Below are 17,105 nucleotides of genomic sequence, written 5' to 3'. Positions count from 1 at the left end.
ATAGGAGGAGGTGCTTAACACATGCGTATGTGACATAATTGGTGTTTCAGGACCTCGATAACAAACTTTGAGGGATCATTGATAACACGAAGACGATCATTTTTTTTTTTGTTAAGGAACATATATATTTTGCCTGCCATTTATGAGTTACGCGCATTGTCGTGACGTGCACCGTCACCTAACGACTTGCTGAGCAGCCCCTAGCGAGGTTGTTATTCTGTGGAGTCGTACCAGTTCTGTCACTCAGCTTGTGCTTTAATACTGCATTTTTTGTGTTGTGCGTCTTAATAGTCCAGGATTCACCTTTTCTTGCTGTTGGTATTGAATAAAACATGCTGTATGGCGTTGATGAGTTCACTGACATGATTGTGTGTTACAGTGTGGCGTAAATCGGTTCCCTAACAGAAGACAACTGTATCACTGTACCCATGTTGCCGTTCATGGACGCTTATGAGAAACAGCGACTTGGCGCCCTCACCATGTTGGCAGAAGTGGGTGTGACGTGAGAACACCAGATTTTGAGGATGAAATGGTCCGTAATTTTAGCAGTGAACCTTCAAGCAGCACACGTGCGGTAGTTCATACTATGGGAATATTTCACATATCTATCTGTAGAGCATTGCAGGAGTACAACCTAGACGTCTTTGTCGCCGCGCGGTTAGAGGCGCCATGTCACGGACTGCGCGGCCACTCCCGCCGGAGGTTTGAGTCGTCCCTCGCGCATGAGTGTGTGTGCTGTTCTTAGCATAAGTTAGTTTAAGTAGTGTGTAAGTCTAGGGACCGATGACCTAAGCAGTTTGGTCCCTTAGGAATTCACACACATTTGAACATTTGAACCTTTGTCAAAGGATGCAGGTTTTAGGACCAGCTGATTACCCACGCTATATGCAGCTTGAGCAACTGCTCGTACACCTAAGAGTGGACGATGTTGCCTTCCACATACATGTTTTTATATACAGGTGAGCCCTTCTTTACACGTAACGTGTATTTCGACAGTAGACACTTTACATTTGGGACTATGAAAATCTGCATGACGTTCCTGTTAGCTCGCACCAACGAACATTGTCTGTAACCATGCGTGCGGGAATTGTGGATAATCATCTTCTAGGACCTGTAATATTGGCATTTGCGTGTTAAACAGAGAAGCTTACTTAAAAGTACAGTTCCTGTAGATCACACTTTCGCAGCTGCTGCACAATCTAACGCTTGCTGTACGCGGAGGTTTTGGATTCCAGATTGATTGAGTCCCAGTACACTTCAGAGTTGATGCACGACAACAACTAAATCGATTTTAGAGAACATTGGTTAGTACGAGAAGGACCTATTGCGTGTCCAGCGCTTTCGCCTCACTTGACGTCCATTCCTTACTTTCTGTGGGGACATGTTAGATTTAGCTGATAACCCGAGTCAGTTCCGATCTGACAGTATCCTGACGTGCTCTACACAGTTTGGGGGGGGGGGGGGAGGGGGGTTACCAATCCGGAGGTGTGTTGCATGTACTGAGGCACAGGGCGGATTGTTTCAAACACGCATGTAAACTACTGTTAGAACTTGGGCTACTAATAATAACGGTAATTTTTGTGTAATTGTAGTTATTCACTATCTGGGGAGGTGTTTTAAGACTATGTTTCTTAATAAATATGATCCCCTCTGCGTGATCTATTATTCTTCGAAGTTTGTCTGTGAGGTTCTGAAACAAAATTGTGTATTTCACACGTGTACGTCTGAATCTCTGCTGTTTTACACCGTATGACTCAAGAGAGGATGTTAAATTTATCTGTAGTTTTCGCCTTTGTGGCTTGATGTTACGCCAATTTCGCCGACAAAACTATTCGCTTGTTGCAGTGTTCGAGCCCGCGACCTGGTTGACACACTTAACAACACAAATAAGATACTAACTGTACACCAAACTTTGAAAATTATTCTAAGTAACTTAATACAGGACACAACTGCTAACAGATGGTTTCAGAACATTTTTACGCCACTGTTTCTCATCGACAAGTCCACCCCTAGTGATAGTGGGCAATCTTACTCCCACGGTGTTCTTATACAAATAGTAACTTACGTACCTAACAAATTTGGTTGAAATAGCGCCAGGTGACCCTGGGTTATGCTTCAAAGTCGCCCCCTTTTCATTTCCGCTCCAATGGATGTAGGTGGTTCTTAACCCCATAGCGCGTTCCATACAGTAAGTAACCACTAATCTCCAAGGTATTTAAAGAATCGAACTCACCCGTGTAAAATAGATTCGAAATTATGATTACTTGGCAAATGAGTTAATGTGTTAAATGTCTGACCCTAGCATGGAAGAGAGAAAAAGTTCAGAGAAGATGTGCAGTTACGTTTAAAGTTTGTTGAAGGTCGCTAAGTACTCTCATTATCAAACACTGGATGGTCATAATCTGGGCAATTTGCACTCCGCTTTAAGGAAAAAACTAGTTTGTCACGGATTTCTATGTTTATGACGTCATATCTCCTGAAATATGTATCGCAAAATGATATAATTTTGCAGGCACATTCAGTGATATATGTGAATACTTGTCTACAAAAATGTGTTGCGAATAGAGCTGGTAGTAAAGAAGTAATACATAAAAACTTCATGAACAGCGAAAATGTAATAAGCGATATACTGTTCATGATATTTTGGGGGTTCTCATTCTCAAATACCGGATGAATATAATCTGAGTGGTTAATTACATTTCGCCGGCCGGAGTGGCCGTGCGGTTCTAGGCGTGCGGTTCTAGGCGCTACAGTCTGGATCCGAGCGACCGCTACGGTCGCAGGTTCGAATCCTGCCTCGGCCATGGATGTGTGTGATGTCCTTAGGTTTGTTAGGTTTAATTAGTTCTAAGTTCTAGGCGACTGATGACCTCAGAAGTTAAGTCGCATAGTGCTCAGAGCCATTTTCGTTAATTACATTTCTATTTTCCCCCCTCCCCGCCCCCTCACGCCTTTTGAGAAGTAGGTGGTTCTTATCCAAACAGTACTTCTTTCCAGATAGCATGTGACATTGGGGTTGGACAAAAGTGTGGAAACATTGTGTAAATGCAAGCCTGAGCATTAATGCAGATATTAGTCAATTCTGTAGCATGAGCTGTCTTACTTGACGACGAACGGCACCTGTGCCATGTCTTCAACACGGTGAAAGCGTCAGTCGTGATCAGAACAGTGTTCTGTGCAGTTGTGAATGCATTATGTCGGAGCTAAGTGAATTCGAATATAGGCAAATGGTTGGTGGTCATATGGTGAGTGCTTCTGTGACCGAGGGTGTTTGGTTCAAAAATGGCTCTGAGCACTATGGGACTTAACGTCTGAGGTCATCAGTCTCCTAGAACTTAGAACTACTTAAACATAACTAACCTAAGGACATCACACACATCAATGCCCGAGGCAAGATTCCAACCTCCGACCGTAGCGGTCGCGTGGTTCCAGACTGAAGCGCCTAAAACTGCTCGATCACAGGGGCCGGCCAGTGTTTGGTATTTCGTGACGCACAGTATCAAAGATTTAACCGCATATAGGGAAAGCTCAAAAACATGGTACGTTAAGTCACAACGTGGACGAAAGCGTGTCTTCAGTGACTGTGACAGACGGCCATTGAAGAGGATTATGACGAAAACTAAGATGGCGACAGCTGCAAAAGTCACTGCAGAACCGAGTGTCAGTCAAAGAAAGACGTTATGATAACAAATTAAGGCCAAATGAAAAACATATCACAGCAAAGGTGCTCAAACAGCCACAACAATAAACATATCTAGCGGCAGTCGTCACGAAAAATGACCCAATGGTACCAAACGCTTCGCACAAAGCTGTGGATACGAAAAAATTCCAGCGCCCGTTACTGTAGCCTCTAATCACTTTACCATAGAAAATTTGAATAGTGGCTCGGTGGTGAATTCCACTGTTCACACACTTTTCCGACGAACTATTAAGAGAATGGACCAAAAGTGTGTCTCCGCCGGTCAGACCACAAGCCAGCTTTGAAAGGTAAAATTCAATGGGCGTTTCCAGGTTTCTACAACGAGAACTAAGATGGTTACCCTGATTCTGCGATCACACGTGCACTGCTAATCACACACGCACTCGTACGTCACAGAGCTAACTGTGAATAGTTTATGGATAACGGCTAACGTAGCATGCTGATAAGAAATGGAAATAAATCAGTAAAGCTGATTCTCTACGCAGTCCTTCTTCGAAGCGTGGCTATAATGTAAGCAAATAGCAGGAAAGCAATCTGTTGAACTAGGTGAAGCCAAGTTAATCATTACAAATAATAATTCAGAGAATTGTGTGGCTGGCACAGGCGCCTTTCATTCTGAATTCTGATTTAGAAGTTGTGTACCCTGATCAGTACTAACTTTCAATTTTAACCATCGGAGGTTCGAGTCCTCCCTCGGACATGGGTGTGTGTGTTGTCATTAGCATAAGTTAAAGTTACTTTTAGTAGCATGTAAGCCTAGGGACCGTTGACTCCAGCAGTTTGGTCCTATAGGAACTTACCACAAATTTCCTATTTTTCAACTTAAGGAACTGCATATAGTGGTTGGAGAGGCCACTAACTATTGATTTTGCAATATAATTTCCTTCATTAGATCTGTGTACAAAGAGTTTAATATACAGGGTGATTCAAAAAGAATACCACAACTTTAGGAATTTAAAACTCTGCAACGACAAAAGGCAGAGCTAAGCACTATCTGTCGGCGAATTAAGGGAGCTATAAAGTTTCATTTAGTTGTACATTTGTTCGCTTGAGGCGCTGTTGACTAGGCGTCAGCGTCAGTTGATGCTTATATGGCGCCCGCTCAACAGAAAGCTTTTTGTGTTATTGAGTACGGCAGAAGTGAATCGACGACAGTTGTTCAGCGTGCATTTCGAACGAAGTATGGTGTTAAACCTTTTTAAATACTCTTTGTAATGACGTATAACAGAAGGTTATATTATGTTTCTTTCATTAAATACACATTTTTAAAGTTTTGGTATTCTTTTTGAATCACCCTGTATATTGCAGCTGCTGAGAAAACAGTTACTTTTACTACAAACGATTTTTTAAATGAAATTCTGCTTTTGTAGTACATACTTCCAGGTGATGATCTGAGCAGAATTTATTATTATCAATGTGCTTAAATGTATGGCACACTCTGAGGAATGTGTCAACTCCTCCTTTCTTGATTTCTGCTCAGCAGGAATGAGAAGCAGTTTATGTCAACTCGGTTTGAGCGATAATTCATCCGGTAGCGTTCTCGCTTCCCACGCCCGTATTCCCGGGTTCGATTCCCGGCGGGGTCAGGGGTTTTCTCTGCTTATTGATAACTGGGTGTTGTGTAATGTCCTTAGGTTAGTTAGGTTTAAGTAGATCTAAGTTCTAGGGGACTGATGACCATAGATGTTAAGTCCCACAGTGCTCAGAGCCATTTGATAATTCATCGATGAAAAAAAAAAAAATAGAAAAAAAAGAAAAGGTTATGTTTACTGATATAACTTCTCAGTCTTTGAATATTTTGCTGCAGCAAGGAAGGACTGCACTTTACACTACGAGAAATACAATGAGGTAAAAAGTTGGTGATTTCCGAAAATTTTCAACTATCAGCTGTATGTAGACATTCAGTTTGCTAGAATTATACTGTTTAGTTACTTCCTCAAACCGAATGTTTATTTCAAGCCGTATCTCTCTTAAAACTTGGTTCTTGGGTCCACACCCGATGCAAGCATTACAGCTCTAAAAGTAACTATCAGGTAGAACAGTTAAGTAGTCACTCCTAGAGACTCAGAGCAGATATAAATTCAACATGGCATGTCTGGATGCTGGCGGCATGTCTCGATGCTGAAGCTGTTTTAACCAGGTTACTTTTTTTGTTGCGCTCAGGATCTGTCAGAGCTATTGCCTGGTCCACCGACTGATGCCAAGTGTCTTATTTGGTGAAATACTTACACAATGGTGATATATTCTCTGTCACCTGACCCACACCAGAACTGGTTTTAAAAATGGTGACTATACATTCATTATCATCCTTCAACTGTTGGACTGCGCCAAATAAAAGATCTTTCTTTTCATTTACTGACTTCCTTGCATTCTTAGTGGTGGTGGTTAGTGTTTAACGTCCCGTCGACAACGAGGTCATTAGATGCGGAGCGCAAGCTCGGGTTAGGGAAGGATTGGGAAGGAAATCGCCCGTGCCCTTTCAGAGGAACCATCCCGGCATTTGCCTGAAACGATTTAGGGAAATCACGGAAAACCTAAATCAGGATGGCTGGAGACGGGATTGAAGCGTCGTCCTCCCGAATGCGAGTCTAGTGTGCTAACCACTGCGCCACCTCGCTCGGTATTCATTCTTACTTTTCAAAGCTTTACTGAGAGTTGGTTCTGCTCAGTCTATACCCACATCTGACACACACTCACACATTTTTACCATAGAAACACGTCAAACGTATTTTCCATACTTACCATAAAACTGTCAAGAGTAATCCTATGCCTGTTCCTCCTATTATTGGTCGCCGCTTCGCATCATTCTTTACGTTTCTCCCTCAAGCCTTCCCATATCTACGAATATTCTAGGCTTCTTTAATTCAGCCAGAAGGGCAACCATCTTTCCCTCCAGTACCATTATCTTCCTATCTCTACTGTGGATCCTGCAAAACCACTGACGAGTTTCATTTGCATCCCCACTTCCCATTCCAATACCGTCATCACAATGGAGAAAAACGTCAGTATCCATCAAATATTACCACAGTCTAACAATTCCGTGGCAAATCATAGCAGCAGGGCAAGATAAAGTTACATGAATTATCGAGAAGCAGGAAGATTTGTTCGTAAAGTCTAGCCTATATGTGACTGTACGTAAACAAACTACTTGTGCAAATTTGCTGAACAACACAAATTACTTAATTTACACTGCCTTCCGGAAGCATGTAATGAACAGTAACGGTTACGATCGAAAGAATAAGAATTAAACATATCTGTCTCTGTTTACTGTGGCACAACGTAAAGGAAAATACGATTGCAGCTTGGTTTTACTAACTTCTCAAGTTTTCAATCGGATGCTGAAACTACACATTAATGAAAGTATTATTAGCGCACTCCACGGAGACATCCGGCGCGGTGGCTGATAGGAGAAACAGAATCAACGGAAGTACCAAGGCTTTGGATCGACATTGGCTTGTTTCGTGTTGCTGTGACTGACTGATTGCGTGTTGTCGTGTTGTCAGTGCCGGTCGAGCACATTCGATTTGTACAGATTTAGCTGGTCTCTATGGGTCACAGGGCCTAGTGCCTTTTAGAAATATGCAAGTAGTGTAGTTACTGTGTTGAAATAACTGTATCGAAAGATTACGAGAGCACAAAAGTTACATGTATTGCCCTAGTTATGATCCACCAGCTTGTCACGTTCTCTATGACGTGGTGCCACATACAGTGGTATACAGAGAACGTTCACCAGAGTTCCATACTTCTGCAGGTTCGCTGATACGCACTCGAAGGACTACTACTGCGACCTGAGTGTACCCTTGTTGCAATCACTGAGTTCTCTGCGCAGAGGGCTTTATGTAGTGGCATATGAGCGGGACGACCAGTCGTTTTTGTACTACTGGCAGTTCGTCACAGATGACGTACGTGATGGTTCTGTACATTCTTATGCACATGCTAACGGCAAAGACTTCATGCCACGAGACAAGCTTGATCAAACAGGGCGAATAAATGTTCAGAAGCAAATAATACAGCGCGTAGTGCTTTGTGCTAACACAGTCAGGTTAGGCTGGCAGAGACGAAAGGCTGACAGTGTCGGTCGAGCACACTAATTCCATAAAATTTTGGGGCTATTTCTAGGGTAGTTGCTATTCATAACCCTCCCCGAAGTGCTGCGCGTAAAGAGGATACATGTAGGACGCTTGTAGGACACTGGTGCGACCTATTCTTGAGTACTGCTCGAGTGTTTAGTATCCGTACCATGTCGGAGTGAAGGAAACCATCGAAGCAACCCAGAGCTGGGCTGCTAGGTTTGCTTCCGGTAGGTTCGAACATCACGTGGTGTTATGGAAATGCTTCGGTAACTCAAAAGGGAATACCCGGAGGAAAGGCGACGTTCTTTTCGAGAAACACTATTACCGAAACTTTAAAAGCACTCAGTCTTCAGGCCACGAGTGGCCTACTGAGACCATCCGACCGCCGTGTCATCCTCAGTGGAGGATGCGGATAGGAGGGGCGTGGGGTCAGCACACCGCTCTCCCGGTCGTTACAATGGTATTCTTGACCGAAGCCGATACTAATCGGTCGAGTATCTCCTCAATTGGGATCACGAGGCTGAGTGCACCCCGAAATATGGCAACAGCGCATGGCGGCCTGGATGGTCAACCATCCAAGTGCCGACCACGCCCGACAGCGCTTAACTTCGGTGATCTCACGGGAACCAGTGTAGCCACTGTGGTAATGCCGTTGCCTTACCAAAACTTAGAGACCCGACATTTGAAGCGGACTGCTGAACGATTCTGCTGCCGCCAACATATACTGCGCGTAAGAACCACGAAGATAAGATTCGAGAAATTAGGGCTCATATGGGTGCATATAACAGTCGTTTTTCCCTCGCTCTATTTGCGAGTGGAACAGGAAAGGTAATGACTAGTAGCGCTTCAACGTACTCTCCGCCACGCACCGTACGGTGACTTGCGGAGTCTCTAGATAGATTTAGCTGTAGATGTATATAACAGCTTTGCAAGAAAAATTGCATTCATTTCCTTTGGATTTCATAGACACCGTCACTGACTTATTATATATGTGTAACGACTGTTTTGTATTTTGTAAGCCCGTATGGAAGAAAGGTACCAGTAAACACTGCATCCCCGATTGTTTAAAGACTCGAATTCCCAAGTATAGAACTGCCTGAAACGTTTGATTATTGTACAAATGATTTAATGTGTAAAATATTTGATGTTAAGCACTGAAGCGAGAAAAGGTTTATAAAAGGTGCGAAATTGAATTTAAAGTTTGTTGGAAGTCCCTAAAAGATGTCTCATTATCAAACACTGGATGAGTACAGTCTACGTAATTTACACTCTGCTTTCAGCAAAAGCTAATTTTCACGTATCTCAATGTTTATAATGTAGTATCTCCTGAACTATGCCCCGTAGAGTGATATAATTTTGCATCTACATTCAGTGATATGTGTGGACACTGCCTGCAAAGTGTGTTGCGATTAGAGTCAGCAGTAATGTAGTAATAAATTAGCTTTCGGGAGTTTTGAGAGGTACAAGTGGAAGTCGAAAAGTAAAGGAGCTTTTGCAATTTCTCGCCGTAGAGTTTGGTAACACTGCTAGTATCTAGGGCTGAAGTATTGTCGTTTGCAACAATTCTATACAACATGTCACAAAATGAGGGCAGTGATTCGCTTTTTGTTTGAGGAAGATGGTATAACTGAGGAAATTATTCGTCGAAAGCAAGCGCAGTATGGTGACAGCTTTTTATCGCGGAGCAGGATCTACGAATTTATAGAGCGCTGCAAGCAGGGAAGAACTCTTCTAAGACGAGGAAAGGTCGGGTAGGTCATCGACGTTAACAACTGACGAGAATTTGGAAGTCGTTGATGGTATGTTTATGGAAGACAGACAAATCACATTGGACGAAATGGCGAATACTTTATATATGAGTCATGTTTCAGCGTATTCCATCTTACACGACATGTAAAATTTTTGGAAAGTGTATGCGGGGAGGGTACATAAAGAGTTGTCAGCGCAGCATAAGGCGCAAATGATGGACACCTCTCATAAATATTCGGTCCGTTATCATCGCGAGGTAGATGGATTTTTACAGCAAATCGTTACTGCAGACGATACATGGCAGCATCGTCACGAATCGGAAAGTAAGGCTGCGAGCGTGGTTTGGAAACACCAATCATCACCAGAAGTTAAAAAATTTAAACGTCACCCAACAACTGGTAAGATTATGCTAACACTATTTTGGGACATGGAAGGTGTGGTAGCTGTACATTTTACCCCGAGAGACGAAACTGTGAACAGTGAGAACTATTGTCATGTATTGCGAACTAAACAGAAACCTGCAATCAGATCCAAACGTCGTGGAAAACTGCGAAAAGTTGTCGTCCTGCAGCAAGATAACGCTTCGCCACATTCTACCAAACGGATGGCCGAAACAACAAAGGCGTTGTGCTTTTAACTGCTGGAACACTCCCCATATAGGCCAGACATGGCTTCAAGCGACTTCCATATGTTTGGACCGTTGAAGGAAGCGCTCAGGGGAAGATTTGCAGCCGATGCAGAAGTCACTGGTGCGGTATAAAATTGGTTACAGCTGCAACCAAAAACTTTTTTTCCGACGGAATCAAAAAAACTTGTGAAGTGTTTGAGAAAGAGCGTTGAAGTGCAGGGAGGTTACGTAGAAAAATAATGTATGTTTCAGTTTTCTATCATTAGAATGAATATTCCTTTTCTCAAAAGTCCGTTTACTTTTTGACTTTCCCTCGTAACATTTCCGGTAATATTTCCTTGAAAGAAATCAAACTAGGCCATCTTGTAAATCTGTTAGCGTTCTCTTAAGTGAAATAATAAGAAAGAATTTCACAAGCAATTTTCAAAGAGATAATTTGAGACAAAGGCAGCCAAAAAACAGAAGCTTGAAAAGAAGTTTACTTCAAGTTTTTATATCTCCGGAAGTAAGTGAGTGGTCTACCTGAAACTTTGCATGTGACCCTTACCAACCCAAGATCTTCGAATAGAAAATTTAGTTCCCGTACTGCTTTTTAATAGTTTACAAATTGGTGCAAATTTGACAATATCTGTAAAAACGTCAAAAATGGCTATTTTCAGCTCAGTTTTTTTAAAAAAACATTTTTTGCCGAATAGTGTAAACCATTTTCATTAGAAAGATATAAAAAACAAGATTTGGTTTTGCAATACGACCATACATGGTCCTAAAAAAAAAAAGACAAAACCGCTCGGCCATGAAAATTCACCCATAATCCGCTGCCACTCAAATTAAATTTAACATTTCTACTGTGTTTTACAATTGTTTAATAGTCTATGGGGAGGTAATACTAAGAATTCCGTTGAGTAGGAAGTGAGCTTGAATCAGAAAACTAGAAAAACTTTTTGTATTTAAACATCTCCATAGCATTTAGCTCTATACAATTCTTTTTATTAAAAATGAAAGGACATAAAGAATCCAATAATATGGGTAGGCTACTTTTCTCTTTTTTGTGTCTCTAATAATTTGAGGTAATAGCTTGAGCTTCTCAGAATGGCAGTTTACAGTCTACAATTTACAGAATACATTCTATGCCGTTGTGAAAAGTGTCCCAGTACAGAAGCTGTGGCATCTGCATTTGCTATCCATTTCATATAGTGTGATACAGAGGAAATTACTGTATTCAAAAATGTGTGTGAAATCTTATGTGACTTAACTGCTAAGGTCATCAGTCCCTAAGCTTACATTCTATTTAACCTAAATTACCCTAAGGACAAACACACACACCCATGCCCGAGGGAGGACTCGAACCTCCGCCAGGACCAGCCGTACAGTCCATGACTGCAACGCCTTAGACCGCTCGGCTGATTACTGTGTATCCGTACCGAACGAGACACTCTGGAAGCGAAGAAAATAATAGTGAATAAGTTTATTGAAGAAGTAGGAACAAGAATTAGGAGTCTACCATGCCGTCATTACGTCGCAAAACATCAGAGTTTGCGTCTCAAAGCCCTTAAACTTGCTCGGAACGATGATGAGCTTATTGTCCCAACAAATTTTGTTGAAAATCATTCATTTAATGTTTAGAATGCAGTGTAAGATTTCCACAGGCAGAATAGTGAAGCATCAATCCACCCATCTGTCATATACTCGTACTCATATTTCCCCCAAAATCATAAGGTGTAATCTATGAATTTTTCTTTAGTCAGTGACTGCCTGTGACATGGCAGAATTACTGTGCACGTATTTATCAAGACGCTGATCAAATATGAAAACACAGTTTGCTTAGATGTCCCACAACCATTATTTCAGTGACGGCTCCAGCGCCCAACACAAAAGTTTCACATTTTTTTCAATTTGCCCTATCACAAAAGAGACTTTGGAATGACGACGGAATGTATTCCAGTTGCTGTAAATCATGGAAAGTAACCCTGCGGTGGGGTTGGAGGTGGCAACAAACTGATTGGTAGCAAGAGCAGGCCTGCAAGGGCTAGTTAATATGCAAATTCTTAAACCTATACATCTAGCTTGCTTCTGCACTGAAAGTATTAATGGCATAAAATTTGCTTTTATCAGAAAAAAAGAAATTGAAGAACATAAAGCGACGCAAGAAAAGAAGTTTAAACATGGCCGTTCTCTATCACGTATTAAAGAAAATCATCACATTTTGCTAAGTGATGAAACGAAAGTTCATGTCAGCAAAGTTTGAAATGATGAATCCTCTTTCCTAGCAAAAATTAGTGATACTGGAGGAAGTATATTAACATCAGCAAGCAAAGGCAATATGCTGCATGCATTTACGAGAAAGATTGATGGATTTGAAACTTCTGCAAGTCTTCCACTGAGCAGAGGGTACTTTAACAAGCAATCTAGAAATGAAAAGTACTGGGTTCCAGAGCAGCACGTTACTACATACAAGCTTAAGAACCTGAAACAAACCTCTTCTACCTTTGGTCTGGAACACTTTAAAACCATTGTCTAGTTTTTTAGATAGTTTAGAACATGATCTTTCTAATGGAGATGGTTTGCAAGAGCTTTTTGTTTTGTAAAAGTGAGCCGAAAATACCAATTTCTGGCGTTTTTACAAATGTCCTCAAATTTGCCCCCAATTTTAAACAATTGCAAAGCAAAACGGGAATGAAATTTTGTTTTCGAAGACTTAGTATAGGCAAGTTATTACACTCAAAGTTTCGTGTTTATTATGCATTTTCTTCCGAAAATAAAAAATACTAAAGGTAATTTTTTTTACAAGAGTTTATCTGGCTTTGTCTCAAATTATCTGTATGAAAATTGCTCATGAAATCCTTTTTTATTATTTCACCTAAGAATACGAAGAAAGGTTTACAATATGTTTCTTTCAAGCAAAAGTTGCCGACTGTATTATGTCTCAAACCTGCCGGTACTCAGGGGTACATAGACTGCGATACACTGTTGAAAGGTGCACTATAGCGTCGACAAATAACTATTTCGCTGCAAGTACTAAACTGATGAATCATTTCCGTCTTTCTGATTACGACAGTTACTGTAGCTATCCGTACCAGTTACTGGTGCTTTCGGGCAACAATGAGCCGTTAAGTGTATAGAGCTTTCTTAGGTTGAGTCTCGTTCTTGGGAATATTACTATGACACACGATATAAAACACGAGATTATGCATTAGTACGTTCGACCAATTTGTAATATCTGTAAAAAAATATACATTTGAGTTTCCATACATTTTAAACTTCAGCAAAATCTTATTAATGAACTTATCATTAGCTCTACAGTTGCTTTCCAAAATTTTCGTGGCATTCCCGTTTTTGGTAGCATGCAGTAAGCATTGCAAACCTGATTGTTTCTAGACGCGATCAGCTGCCAAAGCGTTAAAAAATGCTCGAGACATTATACACACTGTACATTTACTTCATGGTATGAGACACTAGTCCGTCATTTATGTACATTGCTGCCCTCCTTTTACGTTTGTCTGTTATGTTATTAAATACGCTAAATTTATTGTCATCCAAGTGTAAGTCTTAAATCTTGTTTATTTACAGTGTCGTATTCTTGCTGTGCTTTGTTGACATATTGTAATACAATGGTCATTTGTGCCTCTTGTTTCAAACAAAGGAAAAAAGTATTCTTCCTTGTTTCGACTAAATACGCTGCTCCCGTGCAAATCTAGCGTTTGCCATTGTTGTCTCTTAAAAAAAGAACCGCTGGAAATACAGTATCAGGTAGGGCCTGTATTCACTTCGTTGAATGTATGCGCGAAATGGTCGTGCACTAAATCTTTCACACGTTACTTTATGTGCAGACGATGTGGCTAAATTCCAATAGTGGTACGTCACACACGTAGAAATGTATCCTCTGCACTTAACGTGTCGTAAAAGACATTTGAGCCATGACTTTCTTGATCCTTGCAAACATAACGTGATCTTCACATTCGCTTTTTAAATACTCCTTAAGCTGTTCCTCGTTTTACCCTATGATCTGCAACTGAAAAAGCAACCTTATTCCAATGATTAAAGATCTTTTGCCTCAAAGTTGTTTCTCGTAGGGTTTTCGTAACTGGGCGCAACGTTCAGCATTGTACGCGATTTAATTGTGTCGATATACCTTACACGCGTAGGGGAGCATGCTGTGTTTTTCCCAGCTGTAAACCTGGAGTTTATACAACAGCTAGAAATGTGTTTTTAACAGAACTGTATAATGAGGGATGAGGACTAAAGTTTTGTATTGGACCCCTGTGAAATCTTGGTTGTGGTGACTGATCTGTACGCAGCCCGAGGTCTAGGTAAGGCTGCAAGGTGACAATTTGGTTGTGAGTTGGAGAAGATAACTAGAAATTCCGCACGTATCTTCAGGTACTTATAATAACAAAATAAACAATAGAAAATATTATAAAGTCTGTTACACAAATATTGAGCTAAACAGTTGTGTTCCGCTGAGAAATATTTCTGGTCAGGTAGTGTCTCTGAAACAAGAAACTGCCTTCATCAGAGTTCACGGTAGAGACATGGCGAATCTTAATTGAAAAGGACTGAAAGATTCGCACTATATGCCGAAAAATCTTTAAAGGGTCTTACGAACTACATTTAATTTCACATAGCTTTACCTCGCTCAGTGTTATGGTGCAGAAGTTTGTAATGAAGTGGAGTGGAAGTCCGCTTTCAGGCTGGAGTTCACTTTCAGGCTGGCCGCAAAATATATTCGTAGGATTAGCACCGACTATCAACGAAACTATTTAGCAGCACAATCCATTGCGACTTACAAGCAAAGATTCTGCCTCGTGTGACCAAAGATTTTTCATGCTGCTAGTCACAACAAACGTGCAATAACTACAAACTAGTTCTTATAAAGTTTTTTGAAATATTTAAGCTAAATTATTCGTTACAATTACAAATATTTTTAACACTATGTGAACAACGCGTAATTAATCGCTGAAACCATACTATGAAACACTTCGTTCAACAAAAAGCGTAGGAACATCTGTGGAGTGAGCATTCAGCTGCATACACAATGACAGGGCTTTGTTTAAAAACGACTCGAACTGTTCGAATATCTTAACTCACATTTCGGGAAATCTCGGGTTCTGTTCAATCTATTGACTGGCTTGAGATCTGGTGATTGGTGTTAGTACCATCACTACGACCTGTCTCAGCGTTTTAATACATTACGGATTTTAATAATAAAAATAGCTGTGAAACAAGGACTGAGTTATCTTCTATGGTTTAGAGAATATTTACCAAAGACAACTAACAAATAAATAAAATTTTGCAATTCCCGAGCTTGCTCTTGTATCGCTATCTAGTGGCGTCTAATTGTCAAGTCTGGAAGAAAGGTCTTCCTGCCGCAATTCATTCTCGAGATAAAAATTACAATTCCTTTAATACGATACATTTCGTTTGTTCGGCAGTTAATTCTTGATTAACTGTCTTGATTGTTTCATTTGAATGTTACTGTCTTGTTTTCATAGTGTTTAAAATATGATAAAGTTTCTACCTGTTATTCTACAACGTGAATAGGGACTGAACTGCTCATTTGCAACCTACCTGGTAAATCATTACTGCCCCTCAAACAAATAAAATATTATACACGGTTTAATAAAATAATATTCTTTTGGCAGATAACTTTTACGTCTTATACATATATATATCCATACATACCGGTAGTGTATGAGAACTCGTAAATTTGTCCGAACACAATAGGAGTTTGTGCAGTAGTAGGATTTAATGCTATTTCCTTCAGACTTCCACGAAATTGTCAACTTTTAAGCAGAGCTATATCTTATTGTCGTGGCAAGTACATAGTTTCGTGCGTATTCCATGCACACGCACTAGTCAAATGTCGTGTGACCGTTGGAACAAGCTCAATACTGTATCGAACGCTGCGGCGAATCGGGAAAGCTCAAGCCAGTTCGAACGCGAGTATCGTTTGCCCAGCCCTACAACATGATTTTCATTGTCGTCATACAGTGCATCCCAGTGTACATGATTTCGTACGGCGTAAAATGTTGAATATTATTATTATTATATCGCTAATACCGACATATACCGTACCGTTCAAAGTATCGTGGATTTCGTATAGGCTTTTCATAGGCATCATAATAATTTTCAGTAATACATTGAAAGACCTTGGCTTAAAGCACTGAGAGACAAATGCAAGGGCATTTCGCGTGTTTGCAACTGACGCTATTCTTTTCTTGTTGGAAAGAAATTGTCAATCGTTGCTATTTTTTAACTTTTTCGGTGCACTTGATTGTGTCGCCAGGTCTGTGTTTTAATTCGTTTGCCACGACGGCATCCATTCCTAGTACACCAAAATGGAAGTGTCCTGAAAGCATCAAATTTTGAGATGTAATATGTTCAAATTAGGGGCTATGTCTCCTGTTATTTTATATTCTTTTCTCATTCTTCATTTTTCTGTTTATAATAGACAATACCACATTAATATTTTACGTTGTATAATGTTCAGTTAGCGCATTTTATTTGTAAGTGTCCGCTACATTACAGAATAAATATTACCTACCTGCTTACTAGGCTGGCCACACGGATCAAAGCCGGTGTTTGGCGTCGCCAATCAGCCTCCTCCATCTTGCTTCGGACTGTGTATCTTTCTTCAGCTAGACCCATCGTACTCATAACCTCACTGATCCCATCAATCAATTTCAGCCGTGGTCATCCCGTTGGTGTGTCGCCTCTGACGTTTTCTTCCACCTCCTGCCTGGTGATCGCATGACGCACACATGCCGCTTCTATCTCTTCTCTTTAATAACTGCCACGAAGTTCAGCGACTTGTACAACTCCTGCTGTACCGGGTTTTCCCTGCTTATCCAATCGTCCCAATCGTCCACTGGTTCAAAAATCTGTCTCAGACAATACTGTCAAATGTCAAGAGATTTATATCTATCTTTTGGGTCTGAGTCCAGGTCTCCGCTCCATA

At 40.8% G+C, this 17,105-nt stretch overlaps 1 protein-coding gene and 1 pseudogene across 1 annotated transcript in view; both read right to left on the bottom strand.

Annotated features, from left to right (window-relative positions):
- LOC126277481 (microfibrillar-associated protein 1-like) overlaps positions 1-14,958 on the bottom strand; it is a 29,548-nt gene extending 14,590 nt beyond the window's left edge. The window contains exon 1 of the mRNA XM_049977363.1: positions 14,779-14,958. The gene's annotated coding sequence lies outside the window, so the exon portion shown is untranslated. The remainder of the gene's footprint in view (positions 1-14,778) is intronic.
- Positions 8,313-8,430, bottom strand: LOC126291379 (5S ribosomal RNA; annotated as a pseudogene).
- Positions 14,959-17,105: the final 2,147 nt, after the last annotated feature.

Source organism: Schistocerca gregaria, chromosome 1 (assembly GCF_023897955.1).
Source record: "Schistocerca gregaria isolate iqSchGreg1 chromosome 1, iqSchGreg1.2, whole genome shotgun sequence".
NCBI lineage: Eukaryota > Metazoa > Arthropoda > Insecta > Orthoptera > Acrididae > Schistocerca > Schistocerca gregaria.
The sequence above is the reverse complement of the archived record's forward strand: the minus strand, read 5'-3'. Positions and strand labels throughout refer to the sequence as shown.